General features: G+C 38.2%; 1 pseudogene; it reads right to left on the bottom strand.

Annotated features, from left to right (window-relative positions):
* Nucleotides 1-12376: 12376 nt before the first annotated feature.
* Nucleotides 12377-20996, bottom strand: part of LOC131648904 (uncharacterized) — a 98079-nt pseudogene continuing 89459 nt past the window's right edge.

The raw sequence follows: 20996 nt of genomic DNA, 5'->3' as shown, positions 1-20996 counted from the left end.
CATTAATGTAGCCAACATGAAAACACCTTCATTTTGGATTCATGCGGTTACTACACCAAAAGAAATTCTGTCAATGGTTATGGGTAAGCAAATTGTTATTACAGAAAACCTAATAGGACAGTTACTCGGTCTTAAAAGTGAAGGAGTAGTTGGAGTTGCTGATGGAAAACCAGATATGGAAGCAGTTTATGCTGAAATCTTTTAGAATGAGAAACCTTCCTCAAAATTCAAAAGTATGAAGGAATATTACCAAGTTTGGGCAAAAATATTTCTGGGCTGTATCTTCCATCGAAAAGAAACAAGCTCTTCAGATTATGTTAATACCGATCGACAATTTCTACTCTACTGTCTGGGTGAAGACATCAAGATTGATCTACCATATATTCTCTTCAAATATTTGTGGGATCATGTCAACGAGCCTAGAGAAAATCGGAAGGTTAAAGCTCAAAGAAACTGGATTCCTCTTTCTAGATTGATTTCAGATATTTTGACTGAAAATGGCTTAGTAGCACATATAATAGAGGCAACCTGGTGGAAGAATTAGAACAAATATGTGGAAAAAATCAAAGTGGAAAGAACCTGAAGATGATGAAAATCATCGAGGAAATTGTTTGTCCACCCACCTCCTATCAAAAAAACTTCGTTAATCAAAGGAGAGTTCAGATCAATGATTTCCCTCTGTTCAATGCTGGAGATACTCCAAACATCATTCTTAACTTCATCGAACTAAACAAGCAGGCAGGCATACCAATTGATCCAGCCTGGCTTTAGGGTAGAAATGACCCCATTCCAGAAGTTCAGAAGAAGAAGAAATCCAAGAAAAGAAAGGCGGCAGAAGAAGGAACTCCTACCAAAACTTCCAAAGATCAGAAGAGAAAGAAGAAAACGGACTCAGGTAATCCTTTTACCTTCATCTCTACTCTTAATTCTGATAATGTTGAAATATATGTCTTACTTGATCCTCAAACTATTGAATCCCCTGTCCACCAATCCTCTAAATCTCTTGATATCTCAACATTATAAACAAGTCCCATTAATCCTCCAGAAAATCAAAACTTAGTACAGCTGTTGTCATACATTGACAAGTTTGATTTAAAATCGACTGAACCATCCAAACAAACAGAAACCATTGTTGTCACCCAACAACAAGAAAATCAGAACCCTGCACGTCTAGCTATTTCCAGTACTTTAGAAAATCCAAAAGAAACAGATATCCATACTTCCAACCAAAAAGAATCCTCATCCATACCATCTGTTGAAATCCAAACAAAAATCACTTCATCAGAAATCCAGCAATAAAATACTGCCATTACTCCCACATCAACAAATCCAAACCCACCTGAAATTTCACCACCAAAAGAAATAGTATCTAACACTCCTTCTGAACCAGAAAATTCACCGGTGTCAGGAAATGATCCACCATTCGGTGTTGAAACTTTTTGTTCAGAATCGTCTTAAATCAGATCTCAACCTACAAACCAATTTGCAAAACCTTATGAGTGGTATAAAGGATCTTGGAACATTCCTGGGATTACCAGTCCCTTAGCGACAATATTACCAAATGTTTCGACTTATAACACCCTTGCTGAATCAATCACACAAACACCACCACACTTAACTAAAACCACTTCACCTCACTCATCTCTAAAAGACTTTGTCTGTCCATCAGAAGTTCAAATCATCTCAGCCTCACCCTCACCACAAAATTCACAATTTCACACATCAAACTTACCCCAAATAATCTCAGAAGGTTCAACTTTAGAGTTTCAGCCAACTGAAATCACTGAACAAACCACTAAACCAGAACCAGAATAGACTGCCCTAAAAATTAAAATTTAGAGTCGCCACCTATTCTACCAGGGCAAATAGGAAACCCTACGCAGTCAAGAGATTCGGGGTAAGTTATTATATTCGGGTCAAGGGAAGGTGTTAGGCACCCTTAACCCTTTCCTAAGGTTTTGAATTAAAGCAAAGGGTTTATGGCTAAAATTATTAAGGTTTAATAGCTAAAGAAGTGAATAGGGTGAAAAGTGAGATTTTGGGGAAGGGGACTCGCCTTGTTGCCAAGTGCCTACGTACCTCCTTATGGAGGATTAGAGTCTACGTAGTTCGGGGCAGGGTTGTACGCCTTAGATTTGATATGAATGTATTTGAAGGTATTTTGAGTTACCTATCGTAGTTTTGAAATTTGTGGTTTGCAAGGCATTTTGAGTTGCCTTATTCGCATTATTGAAGAGATGAGTGTTTTAAGATGGCGTACAACCCTGATATTTAATATGCACTATTAATCGCAATGATCAATAGGTTTGATCACCATAATTAATAGATTAGTGGGGGATTACTAACAATTCTAATCGATAGGTTCGATTATCACTAATAGCAAATAAATGTGTTTTAGTAATTAATTATTTAATTTTATCGTTATCCCTCATAATCGATAGATTCAATTACAAAATAATAACGAACTTTCAAAAGGGAATATGCTAGTCATCGCAACTAATAAGATGGTTGAAACCCTTTAGCAAAATAAAATCCTATTTTTATTTTAATTAATCAAATAATTAAATAACCGATTATTACCCACCGCGATCAATAAATTTAATCGAAGCGAACAATAAATTAAATTTTAATATTCATCATATTTTAATCCAATTTAAAAAAATTAGATTTATAAATATAAATAAAGATTAAAAAATAATTATATAATTATAAGTAAATAATAAAAATAAATATAAAGAATTAGAGAATTAGAGGACTTTGATTCAATGTGTCTGGGCTGAAGGTGTATGATATAGGAATTAATTCTGGGGCATTTGATTTGGGATGGAGGATGATCCTATGGCTAGACTTAGAGGTATAGGGTGCGCTATAGTGCTGTGTATGCACTGAATCAAGGGAGGCTTCTCAATAAAAAAATGGTGTTGGAGGAGGGACTTGATCCGCTGTCGCACGCGGGTCAAAAACGAGTTAATTGTAAAACTGTGGTACGACGGTAACGGTAACTCGAATATCGTCTCTCAAGGATTCTGAAATTCTGGTAAGACAGACCCCAGATGTCATATACGATGTTGTGACACCTGGTCTGTCATCAGCTTGGCTGAGGCAGTACATACAGATCCCTCAATTATTTATTACATCTAACATTCAGAAGTCTGGAAGTGTTGGGATCCCATATTAGTTCAGTTAACATTAACAAATCTGCTTAGCAGAGATTCTGTGTTAGCACAGTCATTAAATCACACACTGATGTCATGCACGATGTTATGACATCCAAACTGAACTTACAAATAAACAATGCAGAAACATAAACAACACAACAGAATTGTTCACCCAGTTCGGTTCAATCAACCTACTCTGGGGGCATACCAAGCCAGGGATGAAGTCCACTATTAGCAGTATCAATTCAGAGCTAAACTCCCAGTTTACAACTCCTCACTTAATCACTACCCAATGACCCCTCTACCTAGGTTCTCCCTAGATATGGAATATCTCCATTCCACTCCCAATCATAGCAATGATGTCTAGCAGTCAACAACTCAGCCACTGCATCGACGGCTTAATCACCAACAATTTAAATATACATAATGGAGTAGTTCCAAGAACACAATCTTCACTCATTGCTTCACAGCTTCTGAGTGAATATAATAAACCTCTTACCTACAGGCTTCGAGGCACAAATCAGTGACCATCCCACAACCTGGGTGGTTCACTTACACAACAAACCCTAATGACTACATTATAATCGTTAGGTTTACAAGGCTACAAAGATTCCTATATATAACCTGATCCTAGTTGGACTTGGGCTTAAAATCGCAGCACTCCTTGCTGTTACAAATCAGCAGATTTCTTCTGCTATAAACAAGGCCTTTTAATCATAAGTTACCTAATTTATCTCCTAAATTAGTAACTGCTGAATCTTCAATCTTCAGATTTGATTACACAATATTCTGACTTGATTCCTTGACCTTTAAATCTGCGCCACATAGGATTACATAATATTCACATAGAATATTCTGTATCTTTTAAAACCAAACTGAATCTTCCTTCCTCAGTTCTGCAGGCGCGATGTCATGGTTGAAGTCATGACATTCCTTGTAACATCTTGATGTTGTACCTGTTCTGCATAAATCACAGCAAACAGTATTCTTCACTTCAATTCTCTGCTTTTCACATATCAGGGTGCCAAAAAGCCAGCCCATGATTTGTTCTATTACTGATGTACAATCAGCACAATCTTTAGTTTCCCAAAATAAAGACTGAGATAAATAAGGAAACATAATAGAAATAGAATAGAAAATGTAGCAGCTACTGTTGTCAAATACTGATGTCATGACGACGAGCATGACATCCAACTCACAGCATGTATTAGCTTACACAACCAGAACCTGTATAACCTTTAACACTACACACCACATGTCATGACCTTAGTCAAGACAACAGAATACACATGAATGTTTTACCATAAAATGCAGCCAATCAAAACATCTACAATCTCCCCCTTTGGCAAATTTTTGGCTAAAACATTCTGTCACCACATTAGAGAAACATAGTAGAAAAAGAACTAGCAAACTACCAGTTATGCAAAGCACATCAAAACATCAGTCTTGCTGAACAAGTTCCACAAGCTACACTATCACATAACATGAACAGAACCATCTTGTTCAATATGATCTGGGGTGACACTCTCTTCTCCCCCTGTTTGGCCATAAATGTTGCCAAAGCAACGAACATCTCCCCCTTAAAAGTTACTCTTCATGACATGACCACCTTGAGACAGTAAATTGCAACTGTGAAGAGCCTTCCAACACTTGTTGACATGCAGCCACTAGACGAGTTCAAGATTTGTGGATACCAGACGCACATGATTAGATTCAACCATTCCCAGAAAAGCTGACTGTAATGATACATCTTGTTAAATAAACCTTTTCATAAGAAACTTCCTCTAACTAAGTTAAAGAAGCTCCTGCTGACTTGGACCACCTTCATTATGATGATAGAGTATAACAGACCAAGATAATTTTCTAGAATTATATCTTGAACTAAGAAGACACTCCCCCTATCTGAGATAATTTGTGCTTCATACAGGAAAACTTGTAATGATGAATGGAAAATATAAGACGCATCTTCATATCTTCAAGAGCGCACCCTCTGCCCAACTAACTAGCTGACACACTTCACTATTACAAAGTAACTCCTTTACAAAAGATACTCACATCAGAATTTAGATGTTATAACATCTTGTATAACATTAAGACACAGTTGAACAGTTCAGTACATTCAACTAACTCCACTTCTCTTTCTTCAACAGATTCAAGTCTACCACCTTATCTCCACCTGAAATAATCAACAAATAACCCTTTGACACTTGATGCTTCCATAGAAAGGTTGCCACAGACTCAACATAAAGAACTGCCACTACTTCCACTTGTTGATCATAACCCTACCAAGTTGCACTCTGATCATGGTCTGCCAAGATAATTTGAAATCCTCCTTGATATGATGTTTATCATAATGATTAACATACTCTCCAATTAGAATTAGAAGAATCCTTTTTATCTACAGCTATGTTGATCATCTCACCAAACTTCTGTCTTCATAGTCATACTCACTACTGAAGTCTTCATCATGAAAGTAAACACGAATTGCCAGAACATGTTACCATCACCTACACTGATTGATGTCTTGTCATACTTCATACTCCCCCTGAGAATTACAACATAAGGAAGTTTTGAATAATTGTCCTTAACCTTAAGCATTCTTCATTTGGAACTGCCACACTTTCCAAATTTGGAATCCTTAGTTTGCTTGCTACACAAGATCCAGACTGCCACTTCATGTACCTTGAAGTAGAAGAAACTTCTAAATAGCTCTTGAACATGTCTTCAATAGATAGGTCTGAACCTAATCTTTACTGGTGTCTTCAAGTGTTGTGATGTAACATACAAAACAAAGCATCACATACATCTTCTTCTTCTTCCACATAGTTGATGTAAATATCCAGCTCCCATCAAGACACTCATCATCTCCTATATGTTTCTTCTTCTTGAATCAACTCACCAGCCAACCATTGCCTTTCTTAATGCTTAATTGAAGATAACACGGAACTATAATTGATGCATAGTTCAAATCGGACCATGGACACTTCATACACATACTTAGCTCCCGATAGAGTATATGAATCTGTATTCAGGCTGTACATCCAATAAGTACTAAGTCTCCCGTCAAAGCACCTATTAGTCACTCAGATAGAATTTGCTGCTCACACCAGGTCCTTTTAAATGATCTCTTCTTCATACATGAAAGCATTGACAATGATGTTACAACATCTGTTATGACATCATTCATTTAGACTCTTTGGATTTCTCATTCAACATCTCCTGTATGACACATGGGGAAAGACAAATAAAGCACGACCAACACCATCAGCTCAGCTACACATCAGTCATGATTAAGGGATAATATATGCCATATCTCAATAAGCTTTTCTTCAGACTTCTCTTCTGACTTTGAGATAATGGATGCCACAATCTGTACCCCATGAGGAGATTCCCTCAACAAGGTTTCTGGAACAGATTCACTTATGACATGACTCCTGAAAATACCTCAGATTCCACACAGTAATCTGACTCCCTTGAATCATCACACAATATTCAAAACCATATTTCACTATGCACGATACACAGTATTCAGTTTTCACCACTAACTGTTCTATGATTAAGAAAACAATTCACACATCTGGTTCCTTTGATCAAAAGAGCATACCAGATATAAGCTCATCTTGAATTTTCATAGAGGTCTTGAAAAGAAAACCTGAATGAATCCTTTCACTTGCACTGAGCTCTACTTCCAACTCCCATAAGCTTATGCCTGAAAAAAAACTGACATTTGGGATGGAAGGTTCAGTTGATTGTATTCTGACCAATCAACACAAAATGCAGATGTCTCCTCTTCCAGATCAGGAGTAGGTTCCAAACAAATGTACTCACACTACATAAGTTTAGCACCAGAACATCTGTTCTTCAACTGGTAGCTGCATACCAGTATGCCATCAGTTCCTTCTTCTTGGAACACACAATTCTTGACAATCTTGAAGATCATCAAACAACTTTGCAGATGAATATGAGGAACACTGATCATTTGAACCTCTTCAACCTCAATAACCATGCCTTTATGAGTGGACTTGAGAAAAGATTTCAAGTATCTTTGACACTTGTACTGAAGTTGAGAACAATCTGCTACAAATTCTGTTGAAAACCATATAACCCTAGAGATCTTCTTTCAAAGATAGGATTATGCATCAGATGCTATGCAGCAGAAAATAGTCATATATCAACAGAGATTACACAATGCTTACTCCCAGAACCAGTTGTAAGCATGACATCCAAGAATTGCAGCTGAACAATCCAACGATATGCTTGCTTCTTCTTCAAGCAACACAACAAGACCTAACCAATATTCTGACCAGAAAGAAACAGATAAGCACAAAGAATACCTTATCATTAACTTCACTCCCGCATGAAGGTTTTGACAATCTTCTTCTCTGTACCCTGCTATATGCTGAATAAAACACCCCAAATTCTTCACTCCCGCATGAATCATTTGGATATCAGTAACACCATCTTCCCTTGCCAAGAGAATACACCTGTTATGGTCAGCTTGGTCCAGTCTTCCACACATAGGTCCATCCTCCACTTCTAGGGACCATTCAATATGAACATGAATGTTCAAACAATCAACTACCTCCAACAACCAGAAAGTATCTCCCATGGATCTCATCCAGAAACAGACAGGATGCCTGCTCTGATACCAATTGAAATTCTGGTAAGACAGACCCCAGATGTCATATACGATGTTGTGACACCTGGTCTGTCATCAGCTTGGCTGAGGCAGTACATACAGATCCCTCAATTATTTATTACATCTAACATTCAGAAGTCTGGAAGTGTTGGGATCCCATATTAGTTCAGTTAACATTAACAAATCTGCTTAGCAGAGATTCTGTGTTAGCACAGTCATTAAATCACACACTGATGTCATGCACGATGTTATGACATCCAAACTGAACTTACAAATAAACAATGCAGAAACATAAACAACACAACAGAATTGTTCACCCAGTTCAGTTCAATCAACCTACTCTGGGGGCATACCAAGCCAGGGATGAAGTCCACTATTAGCAGTATCAATTCAGAGCTAAACTCCCAGTTTACAACTCCTCACTTAATCACTACCCAATGACCCCTCTACCTAGGTTCTCCCTAGATATGGAATATCTCCATTCCACTCCCAATCATAGCAATGATGTCTAGCAGTCAACAACTCAGCCACTGCATCGACGGCTTAATCACCAACAATTTAAATATACATAATGGAGTAGTTCCAAGAACACAATCTTCACTCATTGCTTCACAGCTTCTGAGTGAATATAATAAACCTCTTACCTACAGGCTTCGAGGCACAAATCAGTGACCATCCCACAACCTGTGTGGTTCACTTACACAACAAACCCTAATGACTACATTATAATCGTTAGGTTTACAAGGCTACAAAGATTCCTATATATAACCTGATCCTAGTTGGACTTGGGCTTAAAATCGCAGCACTCCTTGCTGTTACAAATCAGCAGATTTCTTCTGCTACAAACAAGGCCTTTTAATCATAAGTTACCTAATTTATCTCCTAAATTAGTAACTGCTGAATCTTCAATCTTCAGATTTGATTACACAATATTCTGACTTGATTCCTTGACCTTTAAATCTGCGCCACATAGGATTACATAATATTCACATAGAATATTCTGTATCTTTTAAAACCAAACTGAATCTTTCTTCCTCAGTTCTGCAGGCGCGATGTCATGGTTGAAGTCATGACATTCCTTGTAACATCTTGATGTTGTACCTGTTCTGCATAAATCACAGCAAACAGTATTCTTCACTTCAATTCTCTGCTTTTCACATATCAGGGTGCCAAAAAGCCAGCCCATGATTTGTTCTATTACTGATGTACAATCAGCACAATCTTTAGTTTCCCAAAATAAAGACTGAGATAAATAAGGAAACATAATAGAAATAGAATAGAAAATGTAGCAGCTACTGCTGTCAAATACTGATGTCATGACGACGAGCATGACATCCAACTCACAGCATGTATTAGCTTACACAACCAGAACCTGTATAACCTTTAACACTACACACCACATGTCATGACCTTAGTCAAGACAACAGAATACACATGAATGTTTTACCATAAAATGCAGCCAATCAAAACATCTACAGATTCTTAATTATTACTAACTGAAATCGAAATTGGGGGGGTTGGTTTGGTGGTCGAATTACAGAAAAAAGTGCTTAAAATAAGTGATTCTGAAAATAAGTGTTTTGAAATAAGTGATTATAAAGCAAACAGATCCACTGACTCGGTTCTTACTTATCATCGATTGCTAATATTACAATTCCCTAAGCGGATTTTCTATCCTATTTGATTACAATATCAATCAACAAGCGTGATTGATACTATGAGAAACATGTTCCTATTGCCGGATTAAGCATACGGTTATGAATAGCGCAAATTAACAATTAAGCAAAGTTAACAGCGATTAAAATTGGGAACACGAATCAATCAAATTAAATCAACAATGTTATATGATAATCGAATTAAGCAAACAAGAATCTTATAGCATAATTGAAAGGAATAGAAATCAAATTGTAAATATTATAACAATCTCAAAGTTTGAAACCTGAGTACAGTGAATCCGTAAGAAGGTGTTTAGTTCTCCATGAATTCGTTAAAGCTTTCAAAATCGTGAATAGTGATGATGAACAGTATTTTCGTGGCTGCCTAACCTAAGGAACAATAGCACGACCCGTTTCACAACTTAACTGGGTCAAATGTGTGATCCAGGCCCAATACAACTAACCCAAACAAAATACAAAAAATAATGCAGCAGCTTGTACGAGTTTTCTGGCCTTGTTGGAGTCCGAATTTGCTTCTGACTTCTGAACAAAAATCGTAGATCTTTTTCTTAGCTTTCCAACGACTGGTAGAACGCTTTAATCCGATACTCCAAGCTCCATTTATGAATTTATTCGTGAAAGCTGCTAAAGCTAAAAATTAAGTACGAAAATCAAATAAGTGCAAAAATAAAATAAAATATAAAAACATAATAAAATAGAAAAATAAACAAACCAAACCATAGAAATGCCTAAGTACAAACATGGAAGAACGTGCATAAAAATGCACTGATCAAATTCCCCCACACTTGAACTTTTGCACTCCGAGCAAAATGAAAAGAAAGCAGAAAAACATCAACAGTTACTCATCCTAGGCTACAGATCTTCTTCAGGTGAGTTTGCATCGACAGGTACTAATCTTGCATACTAAGGACATCGTAAGAACACTAACCACAAATATGCAGACATAAGGCTCCTAAATACACAAACCAATTCAAATCATATTATTATACCATAGCCTAACTTACTCATCCTTTTTGCTCTTTTTCATTCAGGCGCAATCACATTAAGCCCGTTATCTCCACACACTTATAGCAGGACAACCGGTTAGTGACTCTGATCCTTTTGCACGGGGTTCCGGTACTTGCGTGGCATAACCCTTTGCTTACTCAGATGTAGTTGCGGGGGATCGGACCGTAATCCTCCCTACCAAGTTCAGCACCAGAAACCGCTGAACCAACTAACAAAGAGTTCCCTACCAAGTGCCGACTGCTGAAATAAACTACTCAAGAGCTGTCAAAGAATGAGAAATTAAGGCTAAAACATAATAACAAATTCAAATCAATTTCCGTATGCAGGAGACTTACGGTGTTAGAACGATACCGATCTTGTGAACTTTTCCCATGTCTCCGCAAACCCGACTCAAATCAGTGTGTAGCCTAAAACTTTCAAGAGGATGCATTTTTTATTGAAATTAAACAAAATACTAACACACAAAAAACAAATAAAACACACAATTTGCTCCCCCACACTTAAACTAAGCATTGTCCTCAATGAAAAGACATTACTAATAAAGTAGAGAGAAGGAAAGAAGGACTCCCTGATCAAGTTGCAGCGTAGTCAGGTGCTTCTAAAGAAAGCTCCTCCATGCTGACATCTTTAGGCACCGGATTTTCATGGAATAACTTCAGCCGCTGCCCGTTAACCTTGAAGACTTTGTCAGTACCTGCACTTTTTATTTCTACTGCACCATGAGGGAAAACATTAGTAACAACAAAGGGGCCAATCCATTTGGATTGAAGTTTCCCAGCCATTAGCTTAAGGCGGGAGTTAAACAGTAAAACCTGTTGGCCCACAGAAAATTCCTTCCTAGAAATCATTTTATCATGGAAGTGCTTAGTTTTCTCTTTATAAATCCTAGAGCTCTCATAAGCCTCTAATCTAAGCTCTTCCAACTGTTGCAATTGGAGTTTTCTTTCAATACCTGCTTGTTGCATCTCCAAATTACAACTCTTCACCGCCCAAAAAGCACGGTGTTCTATCTCAACAGGAAGATGACATGCCTTACCAAAAACAAGTTGATAAGGAGACATCCCAATGGGTGTCTTGAAAGCTGTCCTTTGAGCCCAAAGTGCGTCTTCTAGACGACGGCTCCAGTCTTTCCTGTTTGGCTGCACCATTTTCTCTAAAACCTGTTTGATCTCCCTGTTGGAGATCTCAGCTTGCCCATTAGTCTGTGGGTGATATGCAGTAGAGACTCTGTGCACAACTCCATACTTTCGGAGTAAGGCTTCCATGGTGCGGTTACAGAAATGAGTGCCTTGGTCACTTATGATAGCTCGCGGTATTCCAAACCTGCAAAAGATATTAGACCTGACAAACTCTGCAACAACTTTAGAATCATTAGTCCTAGTGGGGATAGCTTCCACCCACTTTGAAACATAGTCAACAGCAAGCAAAATGTAAAGGAAACCAAATGATACAGGAAAGGGACCCATGAAATCGATCCCCCATACATCAAATACCTCACAGAAAAGCATAGGCTGTTGAGGCATTTCACTCTTGCGAGTGATGTTGGTACCTGCTATCTGGCACTCTTTACAAGTGCGATAAATCTCAAAAGCGTCCTTAAAAATAGTTGGCCAATAGAAGCCTGAATCAAGGACCTTTCTTGCAGTCCTTTGAGGACCGAAATGTCCGTCGACTTGAGATGCATGAGAAAATTTTAAAATAGATGCAATCTCATTGTCGGGGACACATCTCCTGATTACCTGATCACTACCAAACTTCCATAGATATGGATCATCCCAAACATAATATTTGGCATCACTTTTGAGTTTGTGAACCTGTGATCTAGAAGCACCTGTAGGAAAAACACCAGCAACAAGAAAATTAACAATGTCAGCAAACCAAGGTGTAATCCCATGCAAAAGAAACAACTGCTCATCAGGAAAATCATCCTTAATAGGAAAAGGATCTTCATCTCTCTCTATCCTGCTCAAGTGGTCAGCCACTAAGTTCTCAGCTCCACTTTTGTCTTTAATCTCAACATTAAACTCTTGGAGCAGCAACATCCACCGAATCAATCTCGGTTTTGCATCCGGCTTCTTCAGCAAGTACTTTAAAGCTGCATGGTCAGTAAAAACAACAACCTTGGAACCTAGCAAATAGGATCTGAATTTGTCAAGAGCAAAAACAATAGCTAGCAGTTCTTTTTCAGTGGTAGTGTAATTAGACTGTGCAGAATCTAAAGTCCTAGAAGCATAGTAAATAACATGGGCAGCCTTGTCAACTCTTTGTGCAAGGACAGCCCCAACAGCATAATTCGAAGCATCACACATAAGCTCAAAAGGAAGTGTCCAGTCAGGGGGCTGAATGATGGGAGCGGAGGTCAATGCTTTCTTCAAGAAGTCAAACGCTTGTTTGCATTTGACATCAAACTCGAAAGTGACATCATTCTTCAACAAGTTCGACAGCGGAAGAGCTATCTTGCTGAAATCCTTGATGAAACGCCTGTAAAATCCTGCATGACCAAGAAAAGAACGAATCTCGCGAATGCAAGGAGGGTAAGGCAGTGTAGAAATCACATCAATCTTAGCAGGGTCAACAGAAATTCCTTTTTCAGAAATAATGTGACCAAGAACAATTCCCTGCTCAACCATAAAATGACACTTTTCATAATTCAACACAAGGTTAGTCTCGATGCATCTTTCTAAAATCAAGTTTAAACTGTTCAAGCATGCATCAAAGGAAGAACCATAAACAGTAAAGTCATCCATAAACACTTCCATGCAATTTTCAATAAAATCAGAGAAAATACTCATCATGCATCGTTGGAAAGTGCCAGGAGCATTGCAAAGGCCAAAAGGCATCTTCCTGTAAGCAAATGTACCGAATGGGCACGTGAAAGTGGTCTTTTCTTGATCTTCAGGTGCAATATGAATCTGAAAGTAACCTGAAAAACCATCAAGAAAACAATAATGTGATTTACCAGCTAGCCGTTCAAGCATCTGGTCAATGAACGGCAAAGGAAAGTGATCCTTTCTAGTAGCCTGGTTCAGTCTCCTGTAATCAATACAAACTCTCCAGCTGTTCTGGACTCTAGTGGGAACAAGTTCATTCTTTTCATTTTTTACCACTGTGAGTCCAGATTTCTTAGGTACAACCTGCACTGGACTTACCCACTTACTGTCAGAGATAGGATAAATGATACCTGCTTGCAAGAGTTTGGTTATCTCTTTCTTTACAACATCAAGAATCAAAGGATTAAGCCTCCTTTGAGGATGCCTTACTGTTTTCGCTCCATCCTCAAGTAAAATCCTGTGCATGCACATCGAAGGACTAATACCTGGAAGGTCGGCTAATGTCCACCCGATTGCTTTCTTGTGCTTCTTCAATACCTGCAAAAGTCTGTCCTCTTGATTGAAATCAAGGTTAGAAGAGATAATAACAGGAAGTTTTTCATTATGCTCCAAGTAAGCATATTTCAGGTTCCCAGGGAGCTCTTTTAGCTCTAAGGACGGGGGCTGAATGATGGATGGAAGGCTTGGGGCAGCCGGGATGTCAAGAGCATCGACGGCAAAAACAGCCTCATCGGTAACAACTTCACCTGTAGGAAATGTATCAGGCTGCAAGGAAGCATCAATCTCAGCACAAAGGACACAAACATTAGTGTCAGTGCAGTCAGGACATGAATAATTATCATCAAAATCAGAGAGAGATGGAAAATCGAGTGCAAATAATTCAGAACAACTCTCATCAACTAATTCAGAAATCAACTCAATGTTAAAAACCGAATGCTCCTCCACGGGGTGTTTCATGGCATCAAAGATATTAAATTTTGCGACGATGTCACCAAATTCCATGGACATGGTTCCATCATCAACATCAACTTTTGTCTTCGCCGTTTTCATGAACGGTCTGCCTAAGATGATGGGAGCTCTGCTTGACTTAGTTTCTCCTTCCATGTCCAGAATGTAGAAATCTGCAGGAAAAATTAAATCGTTAACTTGAACGAGGACGTCTTCCACTATGCCGGTGGGACGTGCATTGCTCCTGTTCGCCAGTTGAACGATTAAACCTGTATGCTGCATGGGACCAAGGCAAAGGTTATTATAAATAGAAGTAGGCATAACATTAATGCCCGCTCCTAAATCAAGCAAACAATTATCAAATTTCTTATCCCCGATGGTACAAGGAATAGTAAAAGTTCCCGGGTCCTTGCACTTTTGTGGCAAGACCTGAGAGATGGCCGAAACTCTTTGTTCGGGCTGAATGAAAGCAGAGATGCTTCTTCCCAAGTTGACTCTGTCACTTCCTTTCACTTTTCTCTTGTTTGTACAGAGATCCTTCAGAAACTTTGCATACCTTGGAACTTGCTTAATCACATCAAGAAGCGGAATGTTTACCGCTACTTTCCTAAACATATCCAGAATTTCTTTTTCTTTGTCTCCCTCCTCAATTCTTTTATTTTTCAGAACTCTATGTGGGAAAGGAACTGGTGGCACATACTCCTTTTCTTTATTTTTTTCAGTTCCGACCACAACAGAAGAAGGAGAAGAAAGCTCAGCTGGAGAAGGTTCAGATGGAGAAAGTTCAGAAGTTACCTCAATGAATTTTTTATTCTTTTCAGGGGCTGTTTCTGTAACTTTTCCGGATCGCAAAGAAATAGCGCTCACATTAGCATTACCATTCGGATTGACAACAGTTTGTGCTGGAAGTTGGTTCGAACCTTGAGCTTGCATATTATTTATTTGAGTAGCAAGTTGTCCCATCTGTGTGGTCAAGGTCTGAATGCTAGTGTCGGTTCTTTGTTGAAACTGAAGGTTGTTCACGGCCATTTGCTTAACAAGATCTTCCAAGGATGGTCCGGAAGTAGTAGCTGGAGGGGTGTGATGTGGCTGGGGTAATGGAACGGTGAGCTGTTGTTGGGAAGGCTGCTGATTTCCATATCGGAGGTTGGGATGATTCCTCCAATTGGGGTGATATTTGTTGGTAGACAGGTCAGGGGTGTTGTTGTACCTGTTTTGGTTGTAAAGGTTGGCTGCATAAGCTTGAGGCAGCTCGGTAACAGTATCATCTTTCAGAAGAGGACAAGTATCAGTGGGGTGATCATGAGCTGTACAAATGCCACATACAGTTGCTGTTTGAGGTTTCGCTACTGCAAGTTGTTTAACTAAAGCGGTCAGCTCATCAAGTCTGGTTTCTAAAGCTCTGTTCGAGGAACCTTGAATTTGATGTACACCCTTGGTCTGGACATAATTGGTTCGAGTGGTGAACTGCTGGGAATTTAAGGACATATTTTCAATGAGGGCTCTGGCAGCAGCTGGAGTTTTGTCAACAAGTGCTCCACCACTAGCAGCATCAAGAATGTTTCTATCCATAGGTAACAACCCCTCGTAAAAGTACTGAATGAGAAGTTGTTCGGTAATCTGATGTTGAGGACAGCTTGAAACTAACTTCTTGAACCTATCCCAGTACTCAGCCAATGACTCGTTATCTTGTCTAATACCACAAATATCTTTTCGGATTGAAGCAGCTCTAGATGCAGGAAAATATCGCTCCAAAAACACTCTCTTTAGAGCATTCCAGCTTGTGATTGAATTCGGTTCGAGATCATATATTCAGTCCTTCGCTGCACCCTGCAAAGAAAAAGGAAAAGCACGAAGTTTGATATGATCTTCAGTGATCCCTTCAGGCTTCAATGGTGTAGAGCACACCACCTGGAATTCCTTCAAATGTTTGTGTGGATCCTCACCTGCAAGACCATTAAACTTTGGCAACAAGTGTATTAAACCCGATTTTAATTCAAAAGGAATAGCAACAGCATCATATTCAATACACAAGCCATTATAATTAACATCAGGGGCTGCAAGTTGCCTTAGAGTTCTATTTTCAGCCATTTCAAACGCAAGTTCAGAATCAGAATCAAATAAATTATGCAAATAATCAGACTCAGAATCAGACTCAGCTATGGTCGGTGAAGGTGAACTATTGCTAGCCTGGCCTGCTCTACGAAGTGTGTGCAAGGTTCTCTCTACCTCAGGATCAAAAGCAATAAGTTCAGGACAGGAAGACCTAGTAGCCAGGACTAGTGCACAGCAAACGCAGCAACAATCGTGAAAATGCCAACTATGTCCCTAAAACAAACACAATGAAGCAAATCGATTAAAAATAATTCAAAAAAATAAACTGACACCGAAAATAATCTAATGACGTAAAAATAGAATTTTGGTATTTTTTTCGGAATTTTTCGACTCTATGAAAACAGAAAATAAATCATTAAAAATAGTAAAAAGGCTTTTTTCGCGATTTGAAAAATTTGTCACGTAACTACTCTGTAGTAGGTGACTTATGCCAACTATTTTTTTCACACCTAACTGTCGGGACAGATTTTCGAAACGGTGAAATTTTCCCAAAAACCGATTTTTTCGACTCTAGAGGCGTTATGGCCGAAACCGCGAGGAACCTATGGCCAAAACGCACAAACACTACACCTAAGACTCTAATATCAGTTAATGTTCACAAGAATCCCCGGCAACGGCGCCAATTTGATCCGCTGTCGCACGCGGGTCAAAAACGAGTTAATTGTAAAATTGTAGTACGACGGTAACGGTAACTCGAATATCGTCTCTCAAGGATTCTTAATTATTACTAACTGAAATCGAAATTGGGGGGGTTGGTTTGGTGGTCGAATTACAGAAAAAAGTGCTTAAAATAAGTGATTCTGAAAATAAGTGTTTTGAAATAAGTGATTATAAAGCAAACAGATCCACTGACTCGGTTCTTACTTATCATCGATTGCTAATATTACAATTCCCTAAGCGGATTTTCTATCCTATTTGATTACAATATCAATCAACAAGCGTGATTGATACTATGAGAAACATGTTCCTATTGCCGGATTAAGCATACGGTTATGAATAGCGCAAATTAACAATTAAGCAAAGTTAACAGCGATTAAAATTGGGAACACGAATCAATCAAATTAAATCAACAATGTTATATGATAATCGAATTAAGCAAACAAGAATCTTATAGCATAATTGAAAGGAATAGAAATCAAATTGTAAATATTATAACAATCTCAAAGTTTGAAACCTGAGTACAGTGAATCCGTAAGAAGGTGTTTAGTTCTCCATGAATTCGTTAAAGCTTTCAAAATCGTGAATAGTGATGATGAACAGTATTTTCGTGGCTGCCTAACCTAAGGAACAATAGCACGACCCGTTTCACAACTTAACTGGGTCAAATGTGTGATCCAGGCCCAATACAACTAACCCAAACAAAATACAAAAAATAATGCAGCAGCTTGTACGAGTTTTCTGGCCTTGTTGGAGTCCGAATTTGCTTCTGACTTCTGAACAAAAATCGTAGATCTTTTTCTTAGCTTTCCAACGACTGGTAGAACGCTTTAATCCGATACTCCAAGCTCCATTTATGAATTTATTCGTGAAAGCTGCTAAAGCTGAAAATTAAGTACGAAAATCAAATAAGTGCAAAAATAAAATAAAATAAAAAAACATAATAAAATAGAAAAATAAACAAACCAAACCATAGAAATGCCTAAGTACAAACATGGAAGAATGTGCATAAAAATGCACTGATCAGGACTCGAACCCATGCTCCCCCCCTCATATGTGTTTCTTCCCACCATCCCAGCCAAACGTTTTACGCGTTTATAATATGCGTCCATTAAATAAAATAAGATAAGCAAATCACAAAATAGAAACGCGCGCGAACTTACAAAACAACCAGTAAGATGATGCCACGCCATCGTCTTCCTCGCTCAACCTGCAAATTTCTGAAACAAATAGCTACGGAATAGCTATGATTTCCTTCGTAGCGAATAAACCCGCAAACCCTAAATATCACATGCATGCTCATAAATACTTCGCGACCATGGGGATTTCTTCGTTCAAGGCCCCTGAACCTAAATACAACCCTAATTCCTTCTAATTTTACTCCTAACAAAAAGCCCCAAATCAAGATCACAAACCCTAACTTGTCTATCAATGGTGAAACACGTATAAATCATGCAAACGCCAATTAAACAAACCAGAAACAATCACAACATTAAGACAAAGCATGATACACAATCACATTCACCTAAAAAGGCATGAATTACTCTAATCGATTCAAGGTTTAGAACGACTTACCTGGGCTTATATGGAGGTATTCTGGGGGTGCTGAGGTCGTGTGATGATCCAAATAAATTCAGAATGCTCCAAGGAACGTATAGCAATGCTCAAACCTCTTTGAAACACTTCCAATCCTTGAAACCGAATTTGAGTTTCTTGAAGAATTTTGTGTTCTTGAATGCCCTGCTCTGCCCAGAATTTCGTCCCCTATTCCATTGCTTTGTGTTGTATATTTATAGAGGCACAAATTAGGTCAAGTGAAAAGCCCAAAAAGATCTTTGAATCCCTTCTTGCAATTTTGTGAAAATTTGATTTATAACTTTCTATTTTTGATCAAATTTGCTCCAATCCTTTCCAATTAAATCATGCACGATTTTGTATGGGAAATATGGTGTAATTGCTAATTAGATTTGATTGGAATAAGCCTTTAAATCATATCTTGGATTTTCTCTTGATTTATTTGACTTTTAATCACCATTTAAATGAATAAAAATCATATAAAATCAAATAAAACTCTGAAATTCGTGGCAAGTGATTTTAGCAACTTGGATAACTTGTGGACCAAGGTTAAAACTTAAAAAGTTAGGCCCATTTGCAAGAAATTCCAATTTCAACCCCTTTTATTTCATATTTTGCCTCCAAAATTGCCCAACTTTAGCAAGGCATGTCTCCCTCAATTTTTAAGATATGAAGGAGTTCTAGGACTTTTTGGAAACCTCAAGATGTCCTCTATAAGCCACTTTGGAACATATTTTTCATTTGGAGATTTTATCTTGATGATATGCCCTTTGACAAAAAATTGCTTTTGGTTAACTTTTGAAAAGGACCTATAATCTTTTGTACCATATCTCCCAAATGATGCATTTCTGGCCTTGGCATGTGCGAGACAAAGTTGTAGAGAATCCAATTTCCTTCAAAATAGGCTTTGAGTGAGAAATTTATGATGTTCCATGTGAAAGTTATGCCTGGTCAAAATACAGTTGACTTTTTGGACCAAAACCCTGATTTAGTAACTATCCCTTTGTTGATTTTGAAGCTTTTCCTTGAGGAATCATGATCAACCTTTGATAAAATGATGAATGATACTTCATAATATTATTGTTAACAAAAAATCAGGAGTTTTGACCATACTTTGACCCTAGTTGACTTTTAGGTCAAACTAGTCGATTGTGAATCATCTAAGCCATTGAATGGGAAATCCTTGGAGTTGAAGCTTGCCTTTTGACATGGAGACGCCTTGAGACATAATGAGTCATGTGAAACTCATTGGAGACCTTATTTTGTCAATTTCCTTAGGAGGATACAAAACCCTAGTTCAAGAGATCCTTGCTTAGGAGAAGGCCTTGATAAAACCCTTGAGCCTCGAGCCATTGAAGTTGAAATGAGGATGACAAATTTTGGGGTATGACAGCTGCCCCTGTTCAATCTTCTTAAACCGGAGGATGTAGATCGGCTTGTATGCCCGTTGGAGTATGCGGTGGAAGAGGATTGAACACTAGAATACCCATTAATTTGCGCTTGTTGGTGGAGGAAACAGTGACGGAGATGGGCTTAAAGATGCCATCCAGTTGTTTTGACAAGTTGCGTGTATAAAGCATATGCTTTTCATACTTGGATCATACGCATTGATTGTATTTGAGGAGAGATGAAGTAATGTCTTACATAAGACTACCTGAAGAGGCTCCTGAATAGGGTATAACAATGACCGATGTAAAGAAGACTAGGCTTTAAACAAAGCTTGGAAAGAAATGTCTTAGAGAAGACTAACTAAAAATCTCCCTAAAAGGGCAAGTTATGTTTTAGGAAGGATCGGATAAATATTCTGAGGAAGGTTACCTAGAAAGGTATGATATGTCTTAGACAAGACTGACCTAGAAAGGCTGGGATACGCCTTAAACAAGACTCACCTAGAAATGCTCTTAGACAGGATACGAGATGTCTTAAACAAGACTCACCTAGAAAGGCTCCTAAAAAGGATATGAAGATGTGTCTTAAACAAGGTTAACCTCGACATATCTTAAACAAGACTGACCTCGAAAGGCTCCTAGAGAGGATAACAGAGGTCTTAGAGAAGACTACGTAGAAAGATTCCTAGAAAGGATGATAAGCGTCTCGGAAAAGACTACCTAGAAAGGTTCCTAGAAAGGATAAGAAATTCTTTGATTGTCTATGAATTTCCTTCGGAATGAAGCATCAGAATTGTATCTGTGAGTGTTAAGATTGAATCGTTGATACGATCGTATTTGCACCGTACTTGGATGATAATATCCTTTCAATTGTTAAGTGACCTGAAAAGGCAACGTTAATTTTTATGCAATGTCATGATGCAAGTGTCATGTAATGAGATTCTAAAAATAAATGAGAATCTTGTATGTTATGTATGCATGACGATCCCACATTGTAGGTC

Source organism: Vicia villosa, linkage group LG2, assembly GCF_029867415.1.
Source record: "Vicia villosa cultivar HV-30 ecotype Madison, WI linkage group LG2, Vvil1.0, whole genome shotgun sequence".
In the NCBI taxonomy this organism is placed as follows: domain Eukaryota; kingdom Viridiplantae; phylum Streptophyta; class Magnoliopsida; order Fabales; family Fabaceae; genus Vicia; species Vicia villosa.
Note: the sequence above shows the minus strand (reverse complement) of the source record. Positions and strands in the feature narration are given on the sequence as shown.